This window comes from Myotis myotis, unplaced genomic scaffold (assembly GCF_014108235.1).
Source record: "Myotis myotis isolate mMyoMyo1 unplaced genomic scaffold, mMyoMyo1.p scaffold_m19_p_1, whole genome shotgun sequence".
Taxonomy (NCBI): Eukaryota; Metazoa; Chordata; class Mammalia; order Chiroptera; family Vespertilionidae; genus Myotis; species Myotis myotis.
Genome location: NW_023416313.1, coordinates 32,401,983 through 32,410,394, shown reverse-complemented (window position 1 = coordinate 32,410,394; position 8,412 = coordinate 32,401,983).

Sequence of the window (8,412 nt, the reverse complement as noted above, 5' to 3'; positions counted from 1 at the left end):
CACAATCCCCTACATCCTTTACAATCCTCTGTGGGCTGAATTTGACTCAGGAGCCTCCTGCTGTGACCTCTATCCATGGGAGTGGGCACCATGGTGCAAGGAACATAGATTTTCAAGCATTTGGAGTTTTCAAACAGTAAAAGTAAAACTGCAGAAGAGATCTGAGAGGACTATCGGTTTTTATTTTTGCTAACTAAGGATTTTTTTAAAAAAAGCTATAATTGTCTGATTTTATAAAACAGTAGAACACCCAAAACTAGGAATAACATGAGTTCAGAATAAATGCAGTTTCTAAATTATGATGGACTCTTACACCAACATATTCTTTATTTCTTCAACTCTAAGACTGTCATACATTAACATTCTTGACATCACCATATATCGTAACTTCTTTAATCAGCATGTACATTTACCATGGTGTTTTTTTTCTTCCCTGATAAATAATGAAGTAATCACTTGTTTTATAAAAGTAGATGTAGAATTAAGGAAACGACGGCACTGGCCACATTTTTCTCATTTTGTTATGAAGCAGTGAAAGCTGTGTCAGGTGTGTGTGTGGGTGTCTGGGAACTACAGGTAAGGCACAAAGAGCGCTGGATGTGGAGTCCCATGATCTGAGTTTCAATCCTGTCTTCAGTGTTTGTGACTTGGGATGATTTTCTTCACCCATCTGAGCCTCAGTTTCCTCATCTGTAAATATAAATAATAATAATAATAATAATATGTACTTACTAGAGGCCCGGTGCACAAAATTTCTGCACTTGGGGGGGGGGGCGCGGGGGCGGGTGTCCCTCAGCCCAGCCTGCACTGTTTCCAATCTGGGATCCCTCTCACAATCTGGGACTGCTCGCTCCCAACCGCTCGCTTGCCTGCCTGCCTGATTACCCCTAACGGTTCTGCCTGCCAGCCTGATCACCCCCTAACCACTCCCCTGCCAACCTGATCAACGCCTAACTGCTCCCCTGCCAGCCCGATTGCCCCCAACTGCCCTCCCCTGCTGGCCCGGTCACCCCAACTGCCCTCCCCTGCCTGCCCGGTCGCCCCCAACTGCCCTCCCCTGCTGGTCTGATAGCCTCCAACTTACCTCCCCTCCTGGCCCAGTCACCCCCAACTGCCTTCCCCTGCAGACCTGATTGCCCACAACTTCCCTCCCCTGCCGGCCATCTTGTGGCAGTCATCTTGTGACCACATGGGGGTGGCTATCTTGTGTGCGGGCATGACGGTCAATTTGCATATCACCTCTTTATTAAATAGGGTGGATTAGGATAGAATAAGTTGCTGCGCAATAGCAGGCTCATAATAAACACTCCGTGCATGTAGCTATTGTCGCACTTTCTGTTCAAAGAGTCAAGGTGGTCGGTACCTTTATTTCTGTGTAATGAGAGGGGCTGGCCTGAGCCTGAATACTGAGGGCCAGTGCTGGCTGTCATTTCGCGGCAGCAAGTTCACGTGGAAGCCAAGTGTGATTCTGCGGCAGGGAGAGCAAGCGCACAGCACGTGGGGCCTTCCTGCTACCGCCTTCGCCTCCGCAGACATGGCCTGGGGAACACTCCACTGTGTGCTGCCAGGACTCACAGACCTTCAGAGCCTTTCTCAAGAGCCATTTCCATGGGCTGGCACTTGGCCAGGGGTGAGGTTTATTTGCTATGCCTCTTTTGGATATTTTGGGCGAGGTCAGCCCAGGTCAGCCTTGCTTTCCAAGATGATTTATCATATGGAATTTAAATTCTCTTTCTCTACCTTTGAGCAAGACGTCATGCCCTTGGTGATCCAGACTCCCTGTGTCGAACATGCCAATTCCCCCCACTTTTGCTTATTCTCTGTTTAAGCAAACAGAGCTCTGGGGGTTGAGTGGCATTCGGGTGGCACCAAGCCCGGGCGTACTCACAGGTGTACTTGGCTGCACACCTCTTGCACAGCAGGGAGTTTAAAGGCTCCCCACTCACCTTTCTGTTGGCGACCTCCTTACCCAGTCCTGCCCTGTTTCAGCTGGTGAATGTGAACACGAATGCCATCCTCACCTGTTCTGGTCTTGTCCCCGGGTGTTCCTGGCCTTCACTTGACAGCTGGACTGACTTTCCCAGGCTCCTCACTGCGGCACGAGAACCTTCATCTGACTTGGATCCCTTTTGCTCCTGATTTCACTTTTCTTTTTCCCTTAGGAAGAAAGGAGAAAACTAGAAAAGACATAGGCCTTAGAGGCAGACAGGTTGGCCCAGATGCTGCGTACTAGCTATATAATGTTGCAGAAGATAATTAGCTTTTCTTTTTTTTTTTTTTTTTTTTTTATTGCTTAAAGTATTACAAAGGGTATTACATATGTGTCCATTTTATCCCCCCGCCCTAGACAGTCCCCTAGCCTCCCCTATCCCCCAATGTCTTATGTCCACTGGTTATGCTTCTATGCATGCATACAAGTCCTTTAGTTGATCTCTTACCCCCCTACCTCCTGCCCCGCAACCCTCCCCGGCCTTCCTGCTGCAGTTTGACAATCTGTTTGAGGCAGCTCTGCCTCTGTATCTATTATTGTTCAAAAGTTTATAATGGTCTCTATTATCCATGAATGAGTGAGATCATGTGGTATTTTTCCTTCATTGACTGGCTTATTTCACTTAGCATAATGCTCTCCAGTTCCATCCATGACGTTGCAAATGGTAAGAGTTCCTTCCTTTTTAGAGCAGCATAGTATTCCATCGTGTAGATGTACCACAGTTTTCTAATCCATTCATCTACTGATGGGCACTTAGGCTGTTTCCAGATCTTAGCTATGGTGAATTGTGCTGCTATGAACATAGGGGTGCATATATCCTTTCTGATTGGTGTTTCTGGTTTCTTGGGATCTATTCCTAGAAGTGGGATCACAGGGTCAAATGGGAGTTCCATTTTCAGTTTTTTAAGGAAACTCCATACTGTCTTTCATAGTGGCTGCACCAGTCTGCATTCCCACCAGCAGTGCACAAGTGTTCCTTTTTCTCCACATCCTCTCCAGCACTTGTCGTTTGTTGATTTGTTGATGATAGCCAGTCTGACAGGTGTGAGATGGTACCTCATTGTTGTTTTGATTTGCATCTCTCGGATGATTAGTGACTTTGAGCATGTTTTCATATGTCTCTTGGCTTTCTGAATGTCCTCTTTTGAAAGGTGTCTATTTAGGTCCTTTGCCCATTTTTTGATTGGGTTGTTTATCTTCCTTTTGTTAAGTTGTATGAGTTCCCTATAAATTTTGGAGATTAGGCCCTTATCAGATATGAGATTGGCAAATATGTTTTCCCACACAGTGGGTTTTCTCGTTGTTTTGTTCATGGTTTCTTTTGCTGTGCAGAAGCTTTTTATTTTGATGTAGTCCCATTTGTTCATTTTCTCTTTCGTTTCAAGTGCCCTAGGAGCTATATCAGTGAAGAAATTGCTTCGGCATATGTCTGAGATTTTGTTGCCTTTGGATTCTTCTAGAATTTTTATGGTTTCCTGTCATACATTTAAGTCCTTTATCCATTTTGAGTTTATTTTTGTGTATGGTGTAAGTTGGTGGTCTAATTTCATTTTCTTGCATATATCTGTCCAATTTTCCCAGCACCATTTATTGAAGAGACTATCTTGGCTCCATTGTATGTTCTTGCCTCCTTTGTCAAATATTAATTGAGCATATTGGTTCAGGACGATTTCTGGGCTCTCTATTCTATTCCATTGATCTATATGCCTATTCTTGTGCCAGTACCAGGCAGTTTTGAGAACAGTGGCTTTGTAATACATCTTGATATCTGGTATTGAGATCCCCCCTACTTTGGTCTTTTTCAGGATTGCTGCAGCTATTCGAGGTCTTTTTTTATTCCAGATGAATTTTTGGAGAGTTCGTTCTAGATCTCTGAAGTATGCCGTTGGTATTTTAATGGGAAGTGCGTTGAATTTATAGATTGCTTTGGGTAGTATGGACATTTTAATGATGTTGATTCTACCAATCCATGAACACGGTATGTTCTTCCATCTGTTTATGTCTTCCTCTATATCTTTTTTCAACGTCCTGTAGTTTTCTGAGTAGAGGTCTTTTACCTCTTTAGTTAAGTTTATTCCTAGGTAGCTTAATTTTTTTGGTGCGATGGTAAACGGGATTGTTTTTATAATCTCTCTTTCTGAAAGTTCACTATTGGTGTATAGAAATGCCTCGGATTTCTTGGGGTTAATTTTGTATCCTGCTACATTGCCAAATTCATGTATTAAGTCCAGTAGCTTTTTGATGGAGTCTCTAGGGTTTTGTATGTATAATATCATGTCGTCTGCAAATAAGGACAGTTTTACTTCCTCTTTTCCAATTTGGATGCCTTTTATTTCTTCTTCTTGCCGAATTGCAATGGCTAACACTTCCAGTACTATGTTGAACAGGAGTGGTGAGAGGGGGCATCCCTGTCTTGTTCCTGTTCTTAGGGGAAATGGTGTTAGTTTTTGTCCATTGAGTATGATGTTGGCTGTGGGCCTGTCATATATGGCTTTTATTATGTTGAGGTATGATCCTTCTACTCCCACCTTGCTGAGAGCTTTTATCAAAAATGGGTGTTGAATTTTGTCAAATGCTTTTTCTGCATCAATTGATATGACCATGTGGTTTTTTCTTTCAATTTGTTTATGTGATGTATCACGTTTATTGATTTGCGGATATTGTACCATCCTTGCATCCCTGGGATAAATCCTACTTGGTCATGGTGTATGATCTTTCTGATGTACTGCTGGATCCAATTTGCTAAGATTTTGTTGAGGATTTTGGCATCTATGTTCATGAGGGATATTGGCCTGTAATTCTCTTTCATTGTGTTGTCTTTACCTGGTTTTGGTATTAGGGTGATGCTGGCTTCATAGAATGAGCTTGGAAGTGTTCCTTCCTCTTGAATTTTTTGTAGTAGTCTGAGGAGGATAGGTTTTAGTTCTTCCTTGAATGTTTGGTAAAACTCCCCTGTGAAGCCGTCTGGTCCTGGGCTTTTGTTTGCCGGAAGCTTTTTGATGACTGCTTCAATTTCTTCCATAGTTATTGGCCTGTTGAGATTTTTAGATTCTTCCTGATTGAGTTTTGGAATGTTGTATTTTTCTAGGAATTTGTCCATTTCCTCCAGGTTGTCTAGTTTGTTGGAGTAGAGCTGTCCATAGTATTTTTTAACAATCATTTGTATTTCTGTGGGGTCTGTTGTTATTTCGCCTCTATCGTTTCTGATTTTGTTTATTTGGGTCCTCTCTCTTTGCTTCTTGGTGAGTCTGGCTAGAGGTTTGTCAATCTTGTTTATCCTTTCAAAGAACCAGCTCTTGGTTTCATTGATTTTCTGTATTGTTTTTTTGGTCTCTATGTCATTAAATTAGCTTTTCTGAGCCTTGGTTTCCTCATCTGTAACACGAGCATGACAATATCTGCCGCAGAGCATTGTGGGGAAGACTGAATGGATGTTATATTATTATGAAAAGAGCCCATAATAGGGCTCTTGGTGCAGAGGAGGAGACATTGAAGTAATGAATTCAACAAGTTTCTGTTGCACCTTTGCTCTGTGCCAGGTGGCATTTTGGCAATGGGGATGCAGCAGGGACAAAGCACATAGGTTCCAGCTCCATCACACTTCCCTTCTGGAGAGGAGGAAGCAGACAACAGACAAGCAAACCAGTAAAGGAACATGAGGTGTCAGACAGCAAAGTACTCTGAAGAACTATGTCAGGGCGCGGGGAAGGGAGGGATTGTGAAGGCGGAGGCCACTTTGGGAAGGACGCTCAGCAAAGGCCTTGCAGAGGAGGAGGTAGTGGAGCCAAGACCCAATTAGCAAGAAGGAGCCAGGGATGCGAGGATGTGACAGAGGCACTTTCTGAGCAGAAGACTCAGCCGCAGACAAGCACGGGCCTGGCTGAGTGTTGGCAGGAGGCCAGTTGGGCTGCGCCAGGGGGAGAGGATGGAGGAGACGGGGTCAGGAGGCAGGCAGTGCTCGGAGGCCAGGGTAAGGCATTTGGAGTTTAGCTGAAACACAGTGTTATTTCTTTTAACCCCAGGCTGGTACCTTGTTATCTCCCGTCTGACAATTCAGCGTAGAGATCTCAGCCGGGGACCAGACCCTGATTCCAGTTTCCAGTGGCTCCGTGGGAAGGACCTAAGGCTCTTTCCCCAGATACAGCCCAGATGCAGAGTTTATTCCCAATTCTAAGACTCATCTTCTCTGAGAGGCCAGTCCTTCCTCACTCAGCTCGCCCTGACCTCTGCCTTGTGTCCGGTATTGCAGTCTTCAGGCCTCCAGGTTTGCAGGTAGGTTTTGCATATTCGTAATTTCTTCTGGACTCTCCCACAGTTAACTCTCCAGCTGAGCACAAGGCCCTTCAAACAGGAACATCGCTCCTTCCATTTCTTTGGTAACTCCCTCGTGCCTTCTACCATGCTTAGTTGCCGAGTAAAGGAAAGCTCTCATCTCTCCACTCAAACTAAAATAGCCACTCCTCCATCACCATTGACACTGCCTTCCTGCTTCATGTTCTTTAGAGCTTTATCATTATCTAAATTTATCTGGTTTGTTTATTGGCTGCCTAACCCAACAAGAATGTAAACGCCTGAGAGCAGGGACCTCACCTGTCCTTTCTCTGGGCCTAGAGCAGTGCCTGCCCGAAGGAGAAGCTCAGTGAACGAGTAAAACTGCACCTGAGACCTGGCCTCCAGTGGGTAACATTGGCCAAGTTAGAACCATTGCTCAGCTGATCCTCAGCTTATCACGCAGAGGAACACCTCTGTTCCGGAAAGGTATTTCATGCTGTCTCCCTGGGCTCGAATTCTTGGAACCCAGACCATGGGGGTCGTTGCTTTGGGTCAGTGGGAAAATCATCAATGTCCCGCTGTGTCCCTGTGGCCCTTCCCTTGGTGCTCAATCTGGAGGTGGAGAGTTTTGGAGGCGGGGAAGCCGCTGACTGTGGTGGACACGTTTCCTGAAGCTGTGACTTCATTTGTTTCATCCATTCCAACCATCTCCCTTTTAATTGACCATTTACAATCTGCCAGGACTATAACAATGACCTGCGGGGTTAAGAGGAAAATAATGGTGTGTCAATGAGGGAGCCTGCTCTCTGAGCTCTGACACCCACTCCGCCTCCCCCATTGGCTCAGGGAAGATGTGGTTTATATTAGTGACCTGGAGAAAGTTCATGCCCTCTGGGAAAATATGTCCATGAAATGGCAGGGTGATTAATGGTTTATTTACAGCTCTGACATCCAGCCTGTCAGGACCCTTCAGTGGCCTTTGATGTAAAACACACCGAGAGGCCTTGGGTCCTCGTTATCTCCTCGGAGAAGAGAAATCAGAAAAGGAGAATGGTGGGCTGGGCTTCAGGGGTCTGGATGGTGAAAACAGACAGGGGCCAGCGAGGGGGGTCGGCGGTGCTCCGTGGGGTGCCCTGGCGTCTTTCTCTGGGCACTTGGCTTTCCTTTTCTTTCCTGTATCTTCTTTTTGCTTGGGCACCCCCTTGTCAAATCAGATCCCCCAAGTCACAGAGGATAATGATTTCACAAGTTATGCATGAATGTTCCTAGGAGTAATGTCATGGATGTTTGTATTTCTAAGGGCGGGTGGGTGGGCAATGGCTACGTCTCCGTATTGAGCCATTCATGATAATTTAAAGCTCTGGCTTCTGGTTGAAGGAGCCATGTTTCTTTAAGAGAACAAAGGAACCCCAAAGGATTCCCCACTGCCCAGGACAGAGTGCAGAGTTTGCAAACAGGCAGCTTACACGCCGAATCCATCTCACAGCTGTATTGTGTTTGGCCGCAGAGAGCTGAAAAGCTTTTTAATACCTGCCAACATTTAACAATAAGATTTCAATTTCACATAAAAACTTGGATTTCTGCTTTCTTCGGAGAGACCGAAGGTCTGGAAACCCTGGGCCTGTGTTCCCTCCTAGCAGAAGGGCCCAAAGCTGTAGGGAATCTGCTCCCTTGAATGGAGGCAGGGTCTCTCTTCTTTGTCTCCCCCAATCGCACTGCGCATCCACCGTTATTTATCACTGGGCTCGCGCTGCTGTTTCATTTATTGCGAGTCCACTTTATGCAAGTTTTCTAAGTGTAATCTAAGTCTTTGAATTTCAGTGTTTTCATCAGTAAAATGGGGATACTAAAATCACCGTAAGGGTCATTATGATGTTTACAATAAACATCACAAGTAAAGAGCTTAGCATAGTGCCTGCCTATTAAATAATGTTAAGCAGATGACAGACATGAACTTAGGTCTTCCACTCAGTAAAATCCCTTGTTGGTTTTTGAAGCTAAATTATTCAAATCAATGCTTTAGAAAAAAGCCCTGCCTTACTTTATGAAGACCTCGCAGAGGTCAGTAATATGACAAAGCAGCCTGGATTGGGGGTTTTGAAGACTGTTTTAAGAACACCGATTGCAAATATTCCACCTTCCGGGGTGAG